This window comes from Podarcis erhardii (assembly GCF_964252035.2).
Source record: "Podarcis erhardii genome assembly, chromosome: 13".
Classification (NCBI taxonomy): domain Eukaryota; kingdom Metazoa; phylum Chordata; class Lepidosauria; order Squamata; family Lacertidae; genus Podarcis; species Podarcis erhardii.
The window spans coordinates 51,978,683-52,003,168 of NC_138502.1; the positions used below are offsets into that span (position 1 = coordinate 51,978,683).

Here is a 24,486-nt window from a genome sequence, read left to right on the forward strand (position 1 = left end):
TCTGTCCATTTAATTTATGACTCTGAAGGGCAGCTCAAAATTAGATGCATTTGTGTTCAAAATCTGACATGAGAAACTCTTGGAGGAAAAAACCTACATGTGGAAAATTTGCCTTCTACACTAGTGGAAGATTTCCCTTTAATATGCTTCATTTGATAAGCAAGAAGTGTCACCACTGTCAAATCATATTGCATTACAGTTCTTTCCTTTAACATGTTCTTGGGGGAAATAGTGGATTATCCTATTTTCTTTGTCTGAATAAAATGTTTCAGATGTAGAGATAAAGATGTTCTCAGCTGAGCCATTAAACAGTGAAGTAAAATGAATCAACAGAGCAGAAGTAGCAGATTTAATTACTGCTTAGAGGTAGGAAGGAGAACTAATTACAGTGTTCATAAGCCACATGTCAATCTCCTCCTTAACCATGTGTTTTGATTATGCTGAGAGAAGCAGACTCAGCAGCAACACACAACGGTATAAAATATTTTCACAACAGAACTTTGTAGCAAGTTAAAAATGGAATTTCTGCAGAGGAAGGTTGGTTTCGGATAGTTTGTCCTGCTCATTAATTCAGTAACTGAACAGTTTTGTTACATGAGCAGTGCTCAATTAAAAATGATAACAATAATAATAATGTGGATCTATTCAATGAGTATGTGGGACGCGGGTGGCGCTGTGGTCTAAACCACAGAGCCTAGGACTTGCCGATCAGAAGGTCGGCTCCTGTTGCCCGGTCCCTGCTCCTGCCAACCTAGCAGTTTGAAAGCACGAAGTGCAAGTAGATAAATAGGTACCGCTCCAGCGGGAAGGTAAACGGCGTTTCCGTGCGCTACTCTGGTTTGCCAGAAGCGGCTTAGTCATGCTGGCCACATGACCCGGAAGCTGTACGCCGGCTCCCTTGGCCAATAAAGCGAGATGAGTGCCGCAACCCCAGAGTTGGCCACGACTGGACCTAATGGTCAGGGGTCCCTTTACCTTTACCTTTATTCAATGAGTAACAAATCATCAAGTTACAAGAGACACAGCCAGAGCTGCTTTGTGTGCTACACAGAACTGTGGAGAAGCAGAGTTGGTATCTGCTCTCCATGTCTCCACGTTGCTGGGAGAGATGTCTTCTCATCTCCAAATTGGAAGAATGAGCATATTCCCTCTGCACACGTGACCAGGACAAACCGCAGCAGCTCTTGAAGCTTCTGTGGAAAGCTTCTTACAAGAAAACTGGCCATCGAAACAGAAAGGACAGTAATTATGTGAAGCCCACATTCAGGCAAGATGAGTTAGCAGCAATGATCCAAGTTTCTTTCATCATGGACTTGCCAATAATTCCCACCTCTGTATTTTTGTTAGCACAGAGAAGTGTCATGGGGTCCTGCATTTTTCCTATTGTCCTAGTGTGTTTCTTTGTGTTAAGAATGTGCCATTAAGTGTGTGTCTGGTCCCATCCTCTTTTGAAATGTGCTCTCTGATAGATTTCCACCAAGCGAATGTGGCCCCTAGTTTAGTGCAAAAGTGAATGAGTTCAGGCAGCAAATGTTGAGGGAGGGGATCTCCCCTTCCAGAGTTTCCATTACATTACCTGCCTATCTGTAAAAGAAGAAGAAATACAAGCTTTGCATATACTCCACATAAGCAGCACTGAGTGAATTTACAAAGCAAGTGACTAACTGTGACAGTGGGAGTAAGATTGCGTCAGTTGACTCAGAAGTAAAAATTACTGTGTTTCGAGTATAAAGAGCTAGATAATATTTATTCACTGCTACCAAGCTAAAAATAATTCAATAATACCAACAGCTCTTTTCCAGAGATCAGAGGCTTGTATGTGCATTTATACATTTTTATTTTGTTTTTCTTCTGTTACAAATAAAATACTATTTGTTATACGGTCACAAAAATATTTGCATAAGGCAAAGGAAGAGCCTTGGGTGAAATATTAATCTCTGGAAGATGTTTTTAAGTCCAAAAAAGCTTTGACAACCAGTCAGTGAAAACACTCATCCTATCCATTTATAGTTTGAAAGAAGAATGTATATACAGCAGAGAACAGCCTACAACCCCAGGATCACATTGCAAGTATTTGGAGGTGGTGATGATGCATAAATTGGTGCAAGGGGAAGAAATGGAGGCAGTGAGAGATTTTACTTTCTTGGGCTCCATGATCACTGCAGATGGTGAAAGGAGTTATGAAATTAAAAGACGCCTGCTTCTTGGAAGAAAAGCGATGACAAACCTAGACAGCATCTTAAAAAGCAGAGACATCACCTTGCCGACAAAGGTCTGTATAGTTAAAGCTATGGTTTTCCCAGTGGTGATGTATGGAAGTGAGAGCTGGACCATAAAGAAGGCTGATCACCGAAGAATTGATGCTTTTGAATTATGGTGCTGGAGGAGACTCTTGAGAGTCCCATGGACTGCAAGAAGATCAAACCTCCCCATTCTGAAGGAAATCAACCCTGAGTGCTCATTGGAAGGACAGATCGTGAAGCTGAGGCTCCAAGACATTGGCCACCTCATGAGAAGACTCCCTGGAAAAGACCTTGATACTGGGAAAGATGGAGGGCACAAGGAGAAGGGGACCGAGGACGAGATGGTTGGACAGTGTTCTCAAAGCTACTAACATGAGTTTGACCAAACTGCAGGAGGCAGTGGAAGACAGGAGTGCCTGGCGTGCTCTGGTCCAGGGGGTCACGAAGAGTTGGACATGACTAAACGACTCAACAACAACAAAATGAATAAAGTATGCAGAACACTCCCTTGAATCTGGGAACAATGCAGATTACATTGCTGGGGTAATAGGAAGCATCAGATATTTATTTACTGGTGCAGCTGGAGCATGAAATTAACAGGAAAAATGGCTTCCACAGGTTTTTATTCACTCATGCTGGGAGAACGGAGGGGGGGGATGCAGCAGCGTACCTGGGGGGGGGGGCTGGAGTTTTGCTCTGTGTCCATCAGCTTGTGTGCTGGCGATGGAGACCATTCTCTGGAAGCGTAGCCCTGTGAAGAAGGACTTGGTATCCTCCTGGCAGAGGTGGGGAATGGGTGCCCAGTGCCCCTGCCCTGACATTGCTCCCAAAGAAAGCTTGGCCCACCCACTTCTGGACAAGACCATCTCCTTTCTGCTCTCATGCAGGAAGGTTCTTCTCCCAATCTCTGTTGACACTCAACTTGTAGGGTGTTCTCCCAGCCCCAGGCAAATATTTCCATCCTCCTACCTGTTCTATTTAAACAGAGTGCTTCTCCAGGAGCCACAGCGGTGGAGAAAGGAGATCCTGGAAGAAAGAAGGTATCCTTCAAGCATGGCAGAACTCTAGGCTGAGGGCTGCTTCGAGGGAAGAATCCCTGAACATGTGAATGGTCTATCACAGAGCAAATTCAACTTAAAAAAAGAGATAATTCACGTACTTTTGTAAACCAAGAAAATATTTTAATGAAAATTATTTCAAACAAACCCACAAACGAAAATGGTTCTGGAACCAAGCTTTGGTTTGGAAGGTTTGCAAAAGCCAGCCCAGGGATTCCTTGTCTGGTACAGTTCTGCAGCTTCTCCTTTCATTGATATCCCAATTAATCCACCCTCATGGATGGCTCATCCTGCACCCCAGGAGCAGGGCACCTGAGCGGCTAGCTACATTGCTGGGGGAATGCAGCAAGAAACCTACCCTTAATAGTCTCTGTTTTTCTCAGTCACTCCTCCTCCTCCCTCCTGAACACAGGTAATAAGCACAAATAGGAGAGTCTTGAGCTAAACCCTTTGTCTGCAATGTGCTAGTTTTCTACTAGCAAGCCCCCCCCCTTTTTTTTTTACATGGAAGAGCATGAAAAATAAGACACCACCTGCAACTGGTACAATAAACTGTGGGCAAAAACAAGTAATCTTAACAATTCCAGTCAGGTTTAAGGTGTTTAATGAAAATCTTTGTGTAGTAAATGGAGAAACTTGCCTAGAATAGTCCTATCCATGAATTCGCAATGAGAGCAAGGAGGTAAAGAGAATTAAAAGGGGAAATAGTAAACAGGTTGAACTGGGTATGCAGTAACAAAAAGATATAAACTAAGTAACCAGAGAAAGGACGGGAGGGAAGTTGAGGGAAATGCAAATTGTTAGTGTAAAGGTGTGTTTTTTTGTTAAATATATTTGTAAAATGATAAAATGTACATTTTACATAAAATGTAAAAAAAAAGCAATGAGAGCAATAATATTTATATTGTTAAGGCCAATGATGAAAGCTGTTATATTTGTATATATTTATAGCCTCCCCACCAACAGAACAATGGAACAATTTAGTGATGCTTCAGTCCTATGTACACACTTATCTATATACACTTAATCCCATTCAATTCAATCCTGTAGATATGTACAGTATTGTGTTGTGTGTATGAATTAATTCAGCACTATTTTTTCCATCATCCTGATAGCCACAGCCATTTACTTTCAATGACGGTAAAAACAAAGATGATAAAGTTTCAATTCCCCCCCAAAAGTAAATTTTAACAAAGCAATTAAGACCCAAATATGACACACAAAGATGCTCATTTTCCATGTGAGATTAATACATGCTTCACTGCAGTTTTTATTCAGCTAAATAACTGAATGAAATTAATTCTGGCAGCCACACTAATTGCTACCCCTTCAGTCCAGTATTTAGGCTGAGCAATTTTTTTGGGGGGGGGGAGGGGAGAGAATCCTCACCTTTTAGGAATGGATGAATTTAAATAATTTTCATCTTAACTATAAGGTTCTTTTCTTCTTCCTAGGACATCAGATTGATGTTACGTTATGATGTAGGATTCTCTTCCAGGAATGGGGCCAGAGAAGTTGAATCATGACTTGAAGTAACAGCAAAAAATAAAATAAAATAAAAGGGGATGGAGTGGGGGCTCAGCCATTAGGTAGATGAAATGGCTCAGGACTGCAATACCTCAAGGACTGCCTCTTCCCATATAAACTGACCCAGACACTGCACTCATCATCTGACACCCCTCTTTGCGTTACTCCTTCACAAGAGGCCCAGACGGTGGCAACACAAGAACAGGGCCTTTTCTGCAGTGGCTCCCCATTTGTGGAAGGCTCTCCCCAGGGAGGCTCACCTGGTGCCTTCATTAAGTGCCAGCCAAAATATTTCCTCTATAACCAGGTTGTTGGCCTTTAACTATCTGTGCCCCTTTAGAAGTGGGTGGGGTGTTTTTAATGTACAGTGGTGCCTTGCAAGACGAAATTAATTCGTTCCGCGAGTTGCTTCGTCTTGCGATCTTTTTGTCTTGCGGAGCGCAGATTCCCTGGGTATTAACGGCTTTAAGAAAAAGGAAGCAAACCTGCAAGACGTTTTTGTCTTGTGAAGCAAGCCCATAGGGAAATTCGTCTTGCGAAGCAACTCAAGAAACGAAAAACCCTTTCGGCTTGTGCGTTTTTCGTCTAGCGAGGCATTTGTCTTGCGGGGCACCACTGTATTTCTCTTTCTTCAGGTTTTCATGCATCTCTGTGGGGCTTGTTGTCTGTCTGTTGGTTACTTCCTAAGTTGCTTTGGGGTGCCTTCAGCAAGATAAAGCAACTAACAAATTTAATTAATAACAACAACAAAATAATTCGCCAAAACCAGCAGTGTAATGCAGACATGATATCTACAATGGCTAGAATGCAACTTAGCTTTAAAATTGCCTCAGTTGCATGCTTAAGACTCACACTCAACACAAACAGCACAGAAAATGCAAAGGTACTGCCATGTGTGAAAATGGTATTTTCAGCAACCTGCAATTTGTGTTTCTTTCTAGAGCTGTAATTAGTATCAGCAAAGATCTCTCTCTGATCATCAAACTTGCTTCGTAACCAAGTAACACCTTAATAAAGAAGGTGCTAGTGCTCGGCATGTGTTAAATTCAGGGCTCAGTAATTTGCTATCTTTTCTAGATCAGGAAATGATTGGCTTATCAGATTTGGAGAAACAAACACCTCCAGCTTCAACAAAAACATTGATTATAACAAAACATATTGCAGCACCTGCTGTAATTAGGGCAAGTACAGATTAGGATCAGCAGCACTTGTCTATAACAATTAAGCGTCATACTGTGCAATAAAAGCTACCTATTTATAGACTATTTATTTCCTGATCTTTACTTATTCTCATACCACTGCTATCACCCCTGCTTATTTGTTAGTTCAGACCAATATAGCTTCGCAATGGAAAAAGTTTGCAAAAGCAGTGCTTAATCCATCCAAAATAGAAAGCATCATTAAAAGTCATTTTGATATCATTTTTTTCATGTAATTAGAATATACATGGTGGAAGAAACTTTTAGATTTCCAATATTAAACAGCAACAGCTGTCTCAAAACATTTTGGAGACTTTAGAAATTCAGGAAATACACTAAGGGTAAGCAGCATTTCCCCCGACAATTATAAAATTCAGTAAGCATGCACTCTAAAAACGAGACACTTTAGAATTTGTTCAACAATATTATGTATACGCCATAAGAATTTAGATGAGATTTCTGTTCACCCATCTTTATTACTTTCCCTTTACCAAATAAGACTACCCTGAAAATAGCTGACTGCAGGTTTATATATAGTCTGCTAGCTAGAGGGATCACAAGGTCTATCCGTCTCGCAACGTAATGCCTTTGCCTACAAGAACCCCATATATCTGTGTCATTGCGCAGCCATAGTCTCACCTCTGGCTCTCCATCTGAATGAAGACGGGCTTCTGCCGTGCTCACAGGACTGGCATGCAGAACCCCAACACCCATTCTGCCTGCCCACCACATGATGCCCAGCACCACACAGTAGTGGCAAGCCTAAAAGCATCGTTCCAGGAGCATATTGGGGGGGGGGGGAAGCCCAGCCTTCTTAGTGGCTGTGACTTAGAATGCCATTAGAAAGAAACACAAATAATAGAAAGCCAAATATTGAAGCCCATAATAACAGAAAGCCAAATGTTGGTACAAAATGGAGAAAAGTGATACCATCTTCTATGGCTTGGGGAAAGTAACATTTAGAGCATTGTTGTTGATTGCTTCAAAGCAGCAGACTCCACGAGCCTTTTTTCTGAAAGGCCTTTTCTATCAGTATCTTTATTTTTTAATATCCTTACATGTGACTCCAGCATAATGGTGCTAGGATTACTGAAGAAGCGATGCTTTTAGATTTCTTTTACTGTACGTCACCTTGGGAGTTCTTATTGAAGGATATCTTTCTGCACAAAAGGAGCATTTGTCCCACCCTCTCAAAGGACAGCAGCCTATTCTAACGGGAAAGTAGCGTTCTTTAGCACGGCTTCCATTGCCTGTATACTGGAGAGTAACTGCACCTGTTCACTGGAAAGTTCTGCTCGTACTGAGATGAAGCACTATGTGGATGGAGCACATGAAAACGCTGAGAACGTCAAGTACAAGGGGACCCTGAAGGACTATAAGGCTATCATTTAATTTTTATAAGAAATAAATGTTTCAAAAAATACATAAGTGGAAAAAGGTACAATTAATTTTTGTGTGAAATAAATGTATGTTTTTAGTAATTACAGTGTACATATATTGTACATATTGCTGGCAGTTTAAAGTAGATACTAAATATAAACATAAGGGACGCAGGTGGCGCTGTGGTCTAAACCGCAGAGCCCTAGGACTTGCCGATCAGAAGGTCGGCAGTTCGAATCCCTGCAACGGGGTGAGCTCCCGTTGCTCCGTCCCTGCTCCTGCCAACCTAGCAGTTCGAAAGCACGTCAATGTGCAAGTAGATAAATAGGTACTACTCCGGCGGGAAGGTAAACAGTGTTTCCGTGCGCTGCTCTGGTTCGCCAGAAGCAGCTTAGTCATGCTGGCCACATGACCGGGAAGCTGTACGCCGGCTCCCTCGGCCAGTAAAGCGAGATGAGTGCTGCAACCCCAGAGTCGGCCACGACTGGACCTAATGGTCAGGGGTCCCTTTACCTTTACCTAAATATAAACATAGATTGTTATAATAGAATTTTTTAATAATTATTTTTAAATATTAAATAATGGTGGATATTTTTAAATAATTTGCTTGTACTGAATATTTTACACATTCACAGGTAGTTCTAAAGCATATTTCATGCGGTCCACTACATTCAGAGCTACCGTTTGAATTCACTAGATGACTGTGCGGATCTGTTCAGTAATTGTTTCTGCATCCAATTCATCTAACAATTCATTTTCCATGTGTAGCAACATGTATGATTCCAAGTTCACCTAAGACAGTGAATTTGTTAGCCCTGTCTTTATTATCTTTAGCTTTGAGAATGTCCTCTTACATTGGACAAGGAACTGATAGTGTGCAGATGACTTTATATGCTTTTAAATAAATATTGTATTGATTTTCCAGTATCGTTCCAATAACAAGTTCATTATAACGATGCCAATTTTATCCAATTAATACAATTGTTAAAACCAATTATTTATATACTGAATTATACAATTTAGTTAAAGTGGTCGCCTCACGTGCTAGATTTGATGGGTTACACTCTCTTTTCTGCTTTCCAAAATCTTAATAATTTCAATTACATTCCCTTCAAGATAGTAATCCCTTATACAACAGCTACAATCTTATGGTTTCAATTCATGTTAGTATATTAAGTAATTTATGGAGTTTCAAGTGGGGTAAAGGTAAAGGGACCCCTGACCATTAGGTCCAGTGGTGACCGACTCTGGGGTTGTGGTGCTCATCTCGCTTTATTGGCCGAGGGAGCCAGCGTACAACTTCCGGGTCATGTGACCAACATGACTAAGCTGCTTCTGGCGAACCAGAGCAGCGCACGGAAACACCATTTACCTTCCCACCGGAGCGGTACCTATTTATCTACCTGCACTTTGATGTGCTTTTGAACTGCTAGGTTGGCAGGAGCAGGGACCGAGCAACGGGAGCTCACCCTGTCACAGGGATTCGAACCGCCGGCCTTCCGATCGGCAAGTCCTAGGCTCTGTGGTTTAACCCACAGCGCCACCCGCGTCCCTTTCAAGTGGGGTACACAGTCTGAAATCATAGTTATTTCCTGCATGTGATATTTCCTGCCCCTGCCATGTTGTTGTCCCAACCATAAATGGTGTTGTATCCTTCATTCTTCCAAATGTTGATATTTCCCATCATGACTCGGGAGAAGCGGCTGTCTCAGAGTTATCCAAAAGTCTCTGCATCACTTCGTCCCATGATTCAAGAGCTTGCTAGAGCTCTCTCTGTTCCAACAAATAAACTGTCCTCGCCATTTTTTTTTCCAACTTAGGAAGAGCGGTCTGATTCCAAACTGTCAATGACTAATAAGAAAACCTCTGACCTTGGAGCTGGCAGACTCCTTTCCTCTTTTCAGCTGAAAATTTACAGTCAGTTATCTTTCCAGTTAAGATTACATTCCAAATTGTCTCAGTCTCCTTCGCATTCCTTATAAAATAACAGAGAGTGGGGGTGGTTTTGGTCTATATTCCAACATAGTCCTTTTTAAAGAGTGATGTTCCCCTTTCTCTCCATTCCATTCCTCTCACACACGCAGTTCCAGTTTGATGTTAAATTTCATGTTATTAGTCCAGTTTCTTCCACCCTCACTTTTTATATTATATTTTGTATTTTTGGAGGGTTGCCAAATCAGAAACATAGAAGAAAAACTCTGAAAAACAACAACTGTAGGCTCCCCTCTCCCCACCGTCTCTGGCACCGAATGAAACCTTATCTCAATTCTAACCTTTAAATCCTTGTAGCTGAGATGTTCCACTTTTTGTCGTCTTATCGCCTCCTGGGCCAGGAGTCAGCTTCACCTGCTTAGCAGCAGCAGCCTAATGGAGAAGAAGGCAAAATGACTCTACTTGCTGCTGATCAGCCTTATTGCTCCTTATGAGAACCAGCTGGCTCCAGCTTTCTTAAGCAGCATTTGCAGCCTCAGTCAGTTACTGGAAACAACATTTGTCATTCCTGACCAGACGATGCTGCTGCTTGCTTCTCGTGAGCTTGAATCCTCAGCTTTCTTGACCCCTGGATTGTCTGACTACATGAACCGAGATACTCCTAACCTTAGGATTGGACCGGACCTTGTATACAGACTCTGCCTCCAGGCAAGCACACCCCTGAGACTTGGCTGGTTGGCTGGCTTCTCCCTCCACTGAGCTCTGCCATGCCTGGCAGAACAGGACTACGACACCATAACCACAAGGAGGTGCAGTGCCTGCTGGGGTTTACAAACTGCTATCGTTCATTCATCCTGCATTTTGCTCAGCGCCTCTGGCTGCCCTCCTTTGGAAAAAGTGTGTTTGTCTGGGACAGTTTGGCTCAGGGGGCATTAGACACCATGAAAGCTACATTCTCTTCACAACCCATCCTTCGGCAACCTGACCCAGCAGGGCTATTCGTGGTGGAAACAGATGCCTTGGATGTTGCAGTAGGGGCAGTGTTACCGCAGGCCAACCCACAGTCTTTGGTGGTCTTCACCTGTGGGTACTACTTCCGAAAACTTCAACCGGCGGAGTGGAATTATGGCACAGGACTATGACACTAGCACATGCCTATACAATTAAAGCCCAACTAGAAGGATATCCTCTGCTTCCAGGAATGAATTAGGGGGTCATGGCAGTGAGAATGCTTCATGCACCCTTTGCCTGCCCTCACATTCCATACGGAAGCAAGTGCCAGACCGCAGGGCAATCCACAGGTGAGACCCCGTTCCTCTCCCATCCAGAGAGGAAGTCAACGAATGAGTTCCCCCCCCCTTTTTTTCTGTCTGTCTCTCCCTACAATGTCGAGGGAGACCTCCATTCCATGGCGAAGGCGGAAACAGGAAGCTATGTCATCAGCTGGTGTTGGTCCACTGTGCTTCATTAAGTCCAGGGTCAACGTAGCCGTCTACCAGGAGATTTTGGAGCACTTCATGCTTCCTTCCGCAAACTTTATGGGGATGCTGATTTCATTTTCCAGTAGGACTTTGTCACCTGCCCACACTGCCAAAAGTACCAAAACCTGGTTCAGTGCCCATGGGATTACTGTTCTTGATTGGCCAGCAAACTCGCCTGACCTGAACCCCATAGAGAATCTATGGGGCATTGCCAAGAGAAAGAAGAGAGACATGAGACTGAGCAATGCAGAAGAGCTGAAGGCTGCTACTGAAGCTTCCTGGTCTTCCATAACACCTCAGCAGTGCCACAGGCTGATAGCATCCATGCCATGCTGCATTGAGGCAGTAATTGATGCAAAAGGGGCCCAAACCAAGTACTGAGTACATGTGCATGCTTCTACTTCTCAGAGGTCCAATATTGCTCTATTTGCAGTCCTTGTTTTGCTGATTTCATTTAATATTCTAATTTTCTGAGATTGTTAATTTGGGGTTTTCATCAGCTGTACGCCATAAACATCACAATTATAACAAATAAAGGCTTGACATATCTCGCTTTGCATGTCATGAGTCTATCTCATATATTAGTTTCACCTTTTAAGTTGAATTACTGAAATAAATGAACTTTTCCACAATATTCTAATTTTCTGAGTTTCACCTGTATAAGCTCATTTGTCATCCTTTTCTTCTTCCTCTGCCTCTTAACTGGCAATGCTGTTTCCAAAGAGTCAATTTCCAATGTTTGATTTTCATCCATATTCAACTGTGAAATCTTGTCATTACATTTATTTGCAAATTCCAGTGCCTTGCTGTGAAGGTTATCAAATGTTCTTGTCTGTTCCTTTGCTTTGGAGAGCTTCAGGAGGACTCCTAGTCATGCCTTGGTATGTTAACTCCCCCTTGCAACTGTCTCACCCTGTTGTGGTCTCAGTCCAGGGGGCCTCTGGCAATTCTTCCTGTTCCCGCTTTAAGGGAGTCATTCAAAAAGTAAAACAAAGTAACATAAAGTAAAAAAGTATAACAACTCGCTTGCTTTGGGTGCTGCATGAGAGAGCAGAAAGCACTGTATCAGACTGGTCTCACCCTCTCTCCTCGGCCAAACAGCTGGGCTTTTTCTTTCTCCCCTTGAGTGTGTTAGCAGCTTTAACCCAAGTAAAACGGCCAACTCCATTCATTCCAATCCAACAACGTCACCTGGTGGCCCTGACCAATGTTGCAGCCTTACAAAATAAGGTTTTCAAAGCATGTGCTTGCATGCGACAGTGCCACCTTGGGGTCTGCGATTGCGCAATGGCACTTTCCCCCCTGGCAACCCCCTGGCAGAACACCAGTGCCACGAATTCCTACAAACTACCCCGGATTATCTTGGGGGGGGGGGGACTTGTGTGAGGGAAAACTTAATAATTTGGAGTCTCAGGCAGGATTTGATCAAATAAACAAGAGGTTTTATTTAACCAAGGAAGTTTATGACACAAAGTGGGTAAAACATAGGATACACAAGGTGGTATTTTCTGTCAGTTACACACCCCTTTGACTACCCTACTCCTGAGGTCCTCCAAGTAACAGACCCAAGGGGTCTCCACACCCCTCTTAATTGGTCTGGGAGTCTTCTCTTTTTGTAGAAGAATCTCTCCCCTCCTGACTGGAATGAGACCTAAGTAGACTGTGTCCTCACAGCTTCCACTTCTCCTGGCTCAGCCTCCCAGTTCATTCCTGGCCTATTACCCTTACAGGACACCACACACTGTCCTTCATGCTACGCTCAGAGACTCCTTTCTGTAGCTTTTGATATACTCCTCAGAGTGGATGTTCCTACCCAGAACCACCTCTCTCTCCTCTCACTCCCTCTCTCCCAACCTACTAAACTGTCTCTCCAAATCCCCTCCTTTTCAACCCCCTCTCCTGGAACCCCAGCCAATTAGAGGCTGCCATTCGTTAACCGTTTGCTGGCAGGGAAAAAAGAAAGCATTTGTTGACCCAACCTGCCCAGCAAAACAAACTTTCCCATCACATGGTCCTTTGAGAATTTTACTATATTGGAACTTCTACTATATTTTCAAGCTACTAAAATGGCATTAACATTTTTACCATACTGTCTAATGTTTAAGGGGGCCTACTTGCCATTGGGCAAGCTGACACACTGGCCAGTCCACCAGCTGGGATAGAGAGAGTGTGTGGATGTCCATTTAAGGCAACATGGTGCCACAAGCTGATCAAATGTTCTATAGGCACCATGAACAGAGAGTGATTATTGTCTAACTTTCCGTTTATTATTACACTCACTGGACTAACCTGACATGTGTCCAAGGAATGAATACATATATTTTAGCATTTTCACCATCTATTCCTATACTGCAGGACACAATATACCCTGGGATGACAGCAAACAATGTTAGGAATAGGGAAGTGAAAGAAAAGCTTAAAATAAAATGGACCTACCTGCAAAAAGAATATGTAGTTTTAAAGCAATTCCTCACACTTTCCCTTTCTGGTAATAATTGTTACACTCAGGCGAGGCTAGAGTATTTTGAACTTCTGGTTGACATTTCTGAAAAAGAAATGAAGGCTTAAGCTGCAAAAACCAAAAACTGAAAGTGATTGCTAACTAAAGATTGCTAACTAATTGACTAAATCTAAAAGTTGCATTTAATATTTACAGCTTCAGTGGAAGCTGTAAGGGCCAAATACTCCCACCACTTCCCAATACTGGGTCCTAGAGCTTCTAGGCTGAGGCTACTAAGAGATCACCTCTGGTCCTGAGCATGAATATAAGAAAACTTTGCTTTTCGCCCAGGATTAAACATAAACTATTAATTGACCTTAAAGAGGGGAATTTTCCCTGCCAGATTTGAGGTGGCCTGTCTCTCCTGGATCCAGGAATGGTGTATACTACAAAATGCTGACCTAGAACCCTTTTAGATCTAGAAACCCTTTTAGATCTGGAAGGATTTGACAACTGTTATGGCTGGCATGCCTACTTAGGTTACGACAAGGTCAAGGTACACAAAAGCATGTTATAAGGAAACCTCTATATATGGTTTGGGCAAAATATAAAGATCTGCTTGAACCCAAAACCCCGCGGTGGATATCTCCCCTAGAAGCACTGGCAGTGAAGAAGAAAAATATGAAAGGGAATTGGCCAACATACAAAGTATTGTTAAGAGGAAGAAAATCAGCTGAAACTAAAAGGTTTTGAATAAATTAGGGTATATCTGTAAGATTGGTTACAATATCATCAACTCCATGAGATATTTAAACTTGATAAACGAAATGGTTTTGCGACAGAGCCTTCCAGATTGGAAAAAGAATTGATTAACTCCAAAGGAAAAATTCTTTCTAATATGCATAGACTCCTCCTTGTCTGGGAAGTCAAGGAGGAGGTGGTAAAATCAGTAACGGTTAACTGTGCTCAAGATCTGGGTTATATGAAGTTTACCGTGTGTTATGTACCGAAAGAAAATTTTATGAAAATGCAATTCCGCTGGTATTTAAGACCATTAGAACTATCTAAAATGTATAAAAATACCTCAAGTAAATGCTGGAGATGTGGGGAAGCGGAAGGTACAATGCTACATATGTGGTGGAACTATAAGAAAATAAAGAAATTTGGAGAGGTAATTTATAACGAGCTCAAAAAGATGTTTAAGATCTCTTTTATTAAAAAGCTGGAAGCTTTCCTTTTGGGTATACTAGGTTCAGACATCCCTAAAATGGCGAGGAAAATATTCTTGTACGCCACAGTAGCTGCAAGAATATTAATCGCTACACACTGGAAAGGGGACACAATCCCAACCAAACTGAAGTGGCAAAGCAAACTTTTAGAATATGTTGAGCTGGCAAAAATGACAAGGAAATTGAGAGAACATACTGATTAAAGAATGGGACATGTACAAAAAATATCCTAAGGAACATCGTAATAACAGGACGTCAATGGCAGGCCTTGAATGATCTCAGTGGTACAGTAGAAACTCATAGAATAAGTCATAAATGAAAATGAATACATGAAAACGGAAAGTGCACTTGAAGAAATAGGTGATAGATGCATGATGGGGTGACGGGAAGTCATTACAGATGTAAGAAGACTTTAATGTGATTTGATGTAATTTTTTATTGTTATTTCTGGATTTTTGTTTCTTTTAATTTCAATAAAACATTCAAAAAACAACAACTTTGCTTTTCTCAAATTTTTTTGAGAACACACTTTCTAACTACAGCCCTCCCCCATTTGAATTGGGCTTGTACATGAAAACCACCCAGTGGATTTCACACCAGTATGGAAAGAGCCAGAATGAGCAGGTGCCATGCCAATTTGGAAGACATTAGATTATTGAGGACACTGCTTACAGCCCTTCACTGCAGTCTTAACTTAGTGCTGCAACAGCAAGGAACGAAAGGAAGCCAGTTTTAAAACACTGAAAAGACACTTTACTAAACCACGTGAAATATAGAAATGTGGAAATTAACAAGGTATATTTCAGGAAAGCTAACATGCACACAAAACTGACTAATTCTTGCCTTCCACAGCAGTCTTTGTAACACATGGTATATGAAGCAAGAATTTTTTAGAAGACTGAAATGACACCTGCCTAAACCACCACAGCACACCCCGCAACCGTCCTGTTCTTACTGGGACATTCCAAAAAAAACTTTTAAAAAAACATCCCTGGCTTCTGATTGGATCCTGGAATGTCCCAGAAATTACCTCTGTTTATCCTGGGGGTGCCCAGGTGCTGAAGATGGTGTGCAACTCCACTTCCCACTTCCCCTCTCTATGGTTACTGTGGAGGTCCGTTGGGTGTGCTGTGACAGTGGCAGGCAGGCGGGCGAGGTGGATGGGGATAGTGGCTGTGAGGGGAATGGTGAAAGAACCTCCATGATCAGGAAGGCTCAGGGAAAGGCCTGTGGATGTGGGCAGGGGGGCAGATATTGAGACTACATCTGGAATGTGGAGGGTGGAAAGTGGGAAGGGTGACTGTCTTCCAGGGGTAAGGGTAGCTGGGAGGGAGATGGGGGACTCAAGCGGGGGAGTGGGAGCTTTGCGAAGGAGGGAGGTGGGTGGGTGACTGGGAACATTCACTAGGGAGGGGAAACGAGGAATGGAGGAATGTAGGGGGTAGACAGGGCTGCAGCTGAGTGGTGTCCTTGGCAGCTGAGAAAGGGGAGGGGGCAGGGAGAGTGTGGACAGGTGGCACTGGTGAAGAGCACTCAGGGTGGGGGGCAAGCAGGACTGCAAAGGTGGGTGCAGAGAAGAACAGAGAAAATGGGCTGGGTGTTGGAGGTCTGGATCAAGCAAGATGTGTGTATGTGTTGGGGAGCAGGACACAAATCCATCTCTTCAAGGGGAAAATTTGATGGGGGAGGAGGTTGGGCTTGAGTCCCAATTTGTCATAGAGAATATGGAAATGTGGAAGTTCAGATACTTCATTCACTAAATACTATACTCTCCAGCTACACACACAAGCCTATAATCCTGATACTTACACCCAGACCAGTCTGAAAGTCACATAAACACTGAGAACTGCATTAACAAGTGCATTGAACATATACTTCCTGTGAAATGCCACTCACAATGGTGTCAGTGGAATTTGGTTATGGTACAAAGTTCAGTTCTCTCACAAAGGACATTTTCCACAATAGACACATTTAAGTAAAATGAGATGTTTAATGCCCAACTATTAGAATGGTTTACTTGAAGCACTGCACTTATCCTGTCAGCAGGTTCTTAAGAAACACCTATTTTAAGTCTGCTTATAGCTAGGTTAACAACTCTCTCACTTGAAATCTGAGATAAAAGATTGTAGCTAGAAGCAATTTAATTCATTCAATGTACTTTAAAAAATATTAATTTAGCACTTGAAACCTGCTCTTTAACTGAGTTGTTTCACCAGAAGGGAAGTTGTAAATGGAAATACACCAGGGATTCAAGTTGTGTTACTCTATCATGCCAGTGTGCCAGGGAACTGACATCGGAGTCAAGGCTCTCGAGCGATGCAGGAGAGGGGCCCAGCAGGGAGAGAGTAAGCTCATCGCCTGGGGAAGGAATTCAGCGCAACGCCAGTAGAGAAGGGGGGCAGATGGGGGATTCGGAGAGGGGTCTCCAAGACTCTTCGCCCGAAACTAGCGGGGAGAGCACGGGCACACCTCTGCCCACTCCTTCCCTGCGCAGAAGATTTCCGCGCAGGGAGAGTAGGAGGAGACTTGGCGTCAAACAACTTCTTTGCTGGAAGAGATTCAAGAAACGCCCACTGACGGGTTCTGCGAGCGACTGAACGGCCACAGAGTGAAGGGCTGTCAGCCGAGGCAAGGTTAACCAGGCAATCTAGCCAGCAGCGACGGTAACTTACGCACAAGCAACCCCTTATAACCATTACACAGTGTTTTTGTTTTTATTTTAGGGCTATTACTGTTTCAAGCTGCTAACAAGTTGCTTCCTTCCGTGAACAATATTATTTATTTATTTATTTATTCATTCATTCATTCATAACCCTGCTTTTCAGTCAAAATCATAGGCCACTTTTCAAGCCAATTAAAATCCACTGGCATTCCAAGGAGAGAGTTCCATCTCCAGGGCAGGAGAGAGGGCCAGGGGATGAAAGTCTGTATTTTAGTGAGCTCAGAAGCAGAGTGGCCAAAAGAGCCAGCCTTGCTCCCAGTCTTGAACCTGGGGGGCTGCTGCACAATTGGTGGTAAGACCCCTGCCCATCTCTGAAGTTCCAAAGCTAAGGAGGTTTTCCTGTTGCTTCTTAAGGTAGGGCCCAAACCAAGGAAGGGGATTTCAACTGAACATTATTATGCCAATAAAGGCTGAATGAATGAACTAAACACTGGACAGATCTGTAGCATACTCTGCGTGGAGCTGCCTTTGAAAATTGCCCAAAAGTTTCAACCAGCCTCAAGAGCTGTAGCCAGATTGTTGACTGAGGTGCTTATAAGGAGCAGACAATTCCCTTGTTGCAACAGCTGCAATGACTATGGGTCTGTTTCAGGGCACAAGTCAAAGTGCTGGTTACCACCTACAAAGCCTTACATGGCTTAGGTCCAAGCTATCAGAAATACTGAGGTCTTCAGGAGAAGCCCTTCTCTCAGTCTCACCACCCTCACTGACACGCTTGGTGGGGATGCCGAAGAGGGTCTTCTTGGTAGTTGCTCCCAGGCTTTGGAACTCCCTCCTTAAATAAGCAGGACTGCCTCCTTCCTTCCCCTGACAAGTAAAGGTCACATTCCATTCCTTCCACTGTTCACCGATTAGCGTATGCGCTGAGGCCATAAATAAGTCACAGAGTGCAAATTTAGTCTCTGCCATTAAAATTCCTCTCTGGAGTTCTTCCTCAGCACAGTTAAAAACAGGATCTTTTCTCAAATTCAGCCTCTCCGCCATACATGCTCAGCAGCAATTCATTCTTTTTTCACTGCACCAACAGCACTCCTAGCCCAGTCCAGGAATAATTTTAAATAAAGTCCATTCAGCCTCGGTTGAAGGGGGAGGGCATAGTAAAATCTTGTTAGATTCCTCGTTGAGCATAAATCAAAAGCCTCTCCCCTCTTTTCCGAGGTAACAATCAGAATAACACAACAGCGGCTACAGAAGTCTCTTTCATTTTGCAGGGGAGGACAAGAAGACCATTTGAAAACCATATAAAAGCACAAAGCACCTTGTCCTCCCCCTTCCTTTCCCAGCTGTTGTAAGGATTCTCAAGTTTCAAAGAAAACATTCAGATACCTTCCAAGAGCCAGAAATTTTGGAGGAACCAAGCACAAATCATGGTGGAGACGGCAGGGACACACTCCCAGGTCACACCCGCTCTGCCTTTCAAGTTGGCAGACACCGGCTTGAGCCTCATTGCAGGATGCAGTGAGCTCCCCAGGCCCCACTGGGGAACACTGCCAGCATTTTTGCCTCATAAATCCTGGCTTTCCCCTGCAGAGGGCAGTGAGGAGTGATCACTATTGACTCGTGACGAAGCTGGAAACCTAAGTAAAGACTTTCTTTACAGGCTTTGGGAACTGACTGCTTTTAATGAATGGGCTGTTTTTATTGCAATTATTTGCATGGTTGTAATATATTTTTTATGTATATGTATAGTTTTAATTATATCAATGTTTAATTGTTCTTTAATGCTTGCTTTTCTTCTATGTTTTTAGCTGTTCTTATTTTTATCTGTAAGCTGGCTTGAGTCCCTGTCAGGGGAAAATGAGGGGAATGAATAATTATATAGTAATATCTACAACGGGACACGGGTGGCGCTGTGGATAAAACCTCAGCGCCTCAGCACCTAGGATTTGCTGATCGCACAATTAATAATTATATAGTAATATATATAATAATTATATAGTAATATATATAATAATTATATATATAGTAATATATAATTATATAGTAATATCTACAACGGGACGCGGGTGGCACTGTGGATAAAACCTCAGCGCCTAGGACTTGCTGATCGCATGGTCGGCGGTTCGAATCCCTGCGGCGGGGTGAGCTCCCATCATTCGGTCCCAGCGCCTGCCAACCTAGCAGTTCAAAAGCACCTCCGGGTGCAAGTAGATAAATAGGGACCGCTTACCAGCGGGAAGATAAACGGCGTTTCCGTGTGCTGCTCTGGTGCCGGTTCGCCGGAGCAGCTTCATCACGCTGGCCACGTGACCCGGAAGTGTCTGCGGACAGCGCTGGCTCCTGGCCTCTAGAGTGAGATGAGCGCACAACCCTAGAGTCTGTCAAGACTGGCCCGTACGGGCAGGGGTACCTTTACCTTTACCTAATATCTACAACAACTTCCTTAAGGCAAGAGCTGTTTGACAGTGGAGCAAGCAGCCTTAGAAGGTGGTGGACATGTCTTCATTAGAAGTCTTTCACACATTATATGTTCATCTCCCAGACCCTCTTATGGATGTGGTAGAACTGGATTTTACTATTAGAAGTTGGTGGTTTTACATACCTGAAAGTACAGGGGAAAAAACTTTTTTCTCGAATCTTTATTAACATAAAACATTTACAGGTATACAACACACCCTTTTGAAGTAACTTCCTATGTGTACATGACAGAGCGTAACCAAATCTGTGACAAAACTGTTAAGAATGCTGCCTAGCCAGGCCAAACCAAACCAAACCAGAAGCTATTACTAGAGTATTTGATTAAATGCAGGGCTTAATCTCAAAGAAATCATCAGCAGCCAAACAGGAACAGCTGAGCAAGTAAAGCTTTTTATTGGAGTGCAGTGACAGGATTAAGGAAATTACCCAAACTAGGTCAAAGAAGTAGAGAGGCAGTCAAACTTCAGCTGTTCTTGCTTGTTTGTTACACAGTACAAGCAGGGCTTTTTTTTCAGCCAGAACTCACTGGAACTGAGTTCCAGCAACTCTTTGCTGCGTTCTGCCAGCTCTGTAGTGCTGGGGTGCTGCACAACAGAGGTGTCGGGAGATACAGCACTTGGGGCTGCGGAGTTTATTTTTCTCCTGCAACGGTAGGGGGAGTGGAGAAGTCCTCCCCCTAAAAAAAGGTCAACAAGTTCTGGCACTTCTTTTTCTAGAAAAGTAAAATCTGGGGTTATTAATCACGCAAGAAAGTATGTGCTATGTTAGTTAATTTATGCAAATGAAGCATGCACATCAACACAAATGGGTACATTAAATGAAGCAAGTGAGTTCAGAGTCTTTCAAAGCTACACCCAATCTTCTTTTCCTCTTTGCCAAAACGCTTCCCCCTTAAACGAAGCATCTATGTCAGCCTGTGTTTCATCCCTGAGACACACTACAACAAAATATGAATTGCAAAGATAAGACGGGTCAGCCAGCACAAGGAGCCTTCCGTCTGCACTGCAAGGAGGGAGGCCAAGCTCATCCCATTCATCAGTTCTTGTTTTCAGCCTTGCACTGACATGTCAGGGTAGATATATATATTCATTCTGCCTGCTCTGCCATCACAATCAGATTTGTAAGCTAACTGCTCAACTATCAGGTTTGCTGTGAGTCACATTTTATTTTAATAAAAACCTCTTGAGAGGGAGACAGATTCTCGATTAAGTACTTACGGGAGAGTCTGAGCTTGGCTAAGTGAATTCCATTTAGTCTTAGGGCTTGAAGATAAGTGAACCAATATGAATTATTGGCAATCCAGATATATCATGGGCAATAAATTTAATTGTTACATGTTACATCCAACTTTTCACAATCAATACAATTTACTAAATAAGTATAAGGCCATGACTTGAGAATGGTCTCCTCAGCAGACAATTGCATAATCGAAACATAGGTAAGCATTTGTATTTATAGACAATAAGGAGGGTTGCAATGATCTTTTGGAAAATTAAAGGAAAAATAAATCATATGAATTATTTTCAAATTATTTATGGACTGACTCCAGGATATTTACTTAGAAGTAAATTTCAGAGTGTTCAAAATGTTATGGGCCTTCATCATACTTGGGGATGGGGCACCCCAAGTATATGATGTATAATATTATTGGTAAATTATTGCTTTTTCATACCGCCCCCAAGACTAAGAGCTTCCAGGTGTTCCAAAATGTTGAGGACATAGAGATAGAAGAATTTAGAGTAAATCATAGTCTGGAGAGGAATCTTCTGAGTTCACACTGAACCCAGGCACACAGGAAGGAGACACATAGCAGCCCAAGTACATCTACACTAAAACCATGAATTTCTGCATTGTTTCCTATAGGCAATTCTCATTTAAGTCTTGGGAGGAGGAAGGTCTAAAAATTATTCTATGGTTGAAAGCAGCTGAACTATGGAACATATCAGCTGACCATGGGAATAGGTGCCAGCTCCCTGGGGCCCTGGGTGCCCAAGCACCAACAAAATTCCCCATGAAGGGGCCTGGCACCCACAAATTTTGGTGCCAGGGCCATGCACACTGCATGGCACCCACGGCCCCGGGCACCCATGGAGGGAGAACAAATGAATGGTCTTCTTGAGGCCCCAATACCTATAGCACCTCCAAGGATGCACAGCATGAAGTTAAAAATAAATAAATCCGCAGTGAGCTATACAGCAATAAAAGCACAGGTTCAGGGCTAGCTCACACTAGCAGCCAGCCACGATCCCGAGCACTTTATTAAGTGGATAAAGGTTTCAGGAGAACAAGAAAGGGAAAAGGTATCCTTTATAAGCCCAAATGGGGCTACAAGGCTCCTGTTCCAGGCTAACTGAAACCACAGAGCACCACTCCTGCTTCCTTGTTGCAGCCCCCACTTTGTAATACAACTGTATTCCATCAGAATTTCAATGTGTATTGACGTCCACTAGCTTGTCAGCAATCTTATGAATGCTAAATCTGGAGTAAGTAAAATAGAAATTTGCAGGATGTGTGCAGACCAGGATTAATAACATTTTCCTTATCAGTTAGGGCAAAATCAGAGGTGACTGGGCCAGGCCTCTTAGTTTGTTCATGTGACTGCCTCCTTCACATATCAAGTGGAAGCGAGGTCTAATTTTGACATAAAAAGGGGGCATTCAAGGGAATTCAATTCTTACCCCACATCTCACCTCTGGAGAACCCTGAAAAATTCTCCTAAACCAGGCTTGAAAAAGAACTTTTGAGGTCTACTAGGCCACACTTCTAGGGAGAGGCTAACTTTGTAAGTCCCCAAATGCCTATCCAGAATTGCCATGGTCTCCAAATGCCTATCCAGAATTCTTGGTCTCTATCTTCTCCCATTAATTCCCAAAGTACTGGAGATATATGACTTTACTACCTTTAACAGGTACAACAGATGTGGAAGGCACAAACTTTGAGGAGTGTGGGGAATCCAAAGATGGTGGGCTCCTCTTTCCCAGATGAATATTTTGTCCATACAGCATACTATGACTTTACAGTGATACCTCGAGTTAAGAACTTAATTCGTTCTGGAGGTCCGTACTTAACCTGAAACTGTTCTTAACCTGAAGCACCACTTTAGCTAATGGGGCCTCCCACTGCCGCCATGCCGCTGCTGTGCGATTTCTGTTCTCATCTTGAAGCCAAGTTCTTAACCCGAGGTACTATTTCTGAGTTAGCAGAGTCTGTAACCTGAAGCGTCTGTAACATGAGGTACCACTGTAATTCTCTTTGAAATCATTTCTCCAAAGTTTCTCCCAGAGGTTTAAGTCTATACTGTGTCTATTGCCCAATGTGTCACTGAAGCCTTGACTAGCTCGCTTTTTGTTTCCCATTCTAATAAAGAATTATACATTTTAGACAATAGCTAGTCCTTATTTGGTAATAATTGTTTTTCAAATTGTGGTTTTTCAAATAGGTTTCAGTCTGAGTGACCTCCATGTAAAATCCAGCAGTTCCCTATATGTCGCCCATTGTCTATCCATATTACCGTATTTTTTGCCCTATAGGACGCACTTTTCCCCCTCCAAAAATGAAGGGGAAATGTGTGTGCGTCCTATGGGGCGAATGCAGGCTTTCGCTGAAGCCTGGAGAGCGAGAGGGGTCGGTGCGCACCGACCCCTCTCGCTCCTCAGGCTTCAGGAGAGCCCCACCGCCAGTCCCACAAGCTCGGGGGACAGCAGGGAGGCGGAACGCCGCCATCCCGCTGTCCCCCGACCTGGTTTGGAGGCTGGCGGCGGGGAGAAGCCCACTTCTCCCCGCCGCCAGTCTCGCAAGCTCGGGGGACAGCGGGGAGGCGCAGCGCGCCATCCCGCTGTCTCCCGACCTGGTTTGGAGGCTGGCGGCGGGCTTCCCCCTCCCCCAGCCCCGCAAGCTCCCAGAGCGATGCTGAAGCTGCTGGGACCAGTTCTGGGGGCTGGGGTCGGAGCCCCGCATGCTCCCAGAGCGGGCTTCGCGCAGCTCTCTGCAAGCTGTGGGAGCCCGGCGCAACTCCCCCCCCCCCAATCTAGGTGTGTCCTATGGGCCGGTGCGTCCTATAGCGCGAAAAATACGGTAACTCTAATTGTCATTGCTTCAATGGGGGGAAACCATATTGGTGTTTTCCTTTCCAACAAATTTTTGTATTTCTCCCAAACTCTATATAAATTCTTCCTAATAATGTGGTTTGTAAAACTCTTACAAATTTTAGCTTTCCCACACCAAAGACTTGCATGCCAGCCAAATTCTATATCATCGCCTTCCAAATCTAGAATGCTGGTTGACTATGTTGTTCCAACCGGCTTTGGGGAACTGACTGTTTTTAATAACAGGGCTGGTGCCATGCTGTTTTTGTTGTGATTGTCTGTGTGGTTTAAACAGGTATCATATGAATAGATACATATGCTAATATAGATAGCTAGCTTTAATTCTATTAATGTTTAATTGTTTTAAAATTATTGTCTCCCCAATGTTTTTTATCTATTCAAAAGGTGCAGTATAAATAAATAAATAATCAAAAGCCATGTTGGTACTATGATTTAATTGACTTTAAAATTTGAAACTGCAGAAGCTTAGAGTATTATTATTTTAAATCAGGGTTAGCAATCAGTTTCTTGCTTGTTTTTTCACTCTAGTGTAGCAGGTACATAGAAGCAGTTTTAAAACATGGAATGGTGGGGTGTGGAGAGGAGAAAAATATTAATTGTGTGCTTTACAAGTGAAGTAATGCACATGACTATCTAATTAAGCTCTTCCCCATAAGACCATGAAGTCCAGGGTCTAAAATTACCTCGCAGAACCACTGGTTTCAATGGTTCATTCTTCCAAGGTTAAGCATTTGTTCCTGTTTTTCAATTT

The 24,486-nt window shown here is 43.2% G+C and overlaps 1 protein-coding gene across 9 annotated transcripts in view; it reads right to left on the minus strand.

The window, feature by feature from the left end:
- Nucleotides 1-24,486, minus strand: part of LOC309326412 (poly(rC)-binding protein 3-like) — a 183,191-nt gene that overhangs the window by 93,146 nt on the left and 65,559 nt on the right. The window contains exon 2 of one of the 9 annotated variants that reach the window (XM_081835097.1): nucleotides 13,257-13,365. The exons of 3 other annotated variants lie outside the window; for them this stretch is intronic. The gene's annotated coding sequence lies outside the window, so the exon portion shown is untranslated. Of the gene's footprint in view, nucleotides 1-3,212; nucleotides 3,271-6,666; nucleotides 6,686-9,680; nucleotides 10,515-11,846; nucleotides 11,963-13,256; nucleotides 13,366-24,486 lie in introns of those variants that run through there. 5 more of the 9 variants (XM_081835085.1, XM_081835100.1, XM_081835101.1 and 2 more) reach the window with 5 other exon arrangements.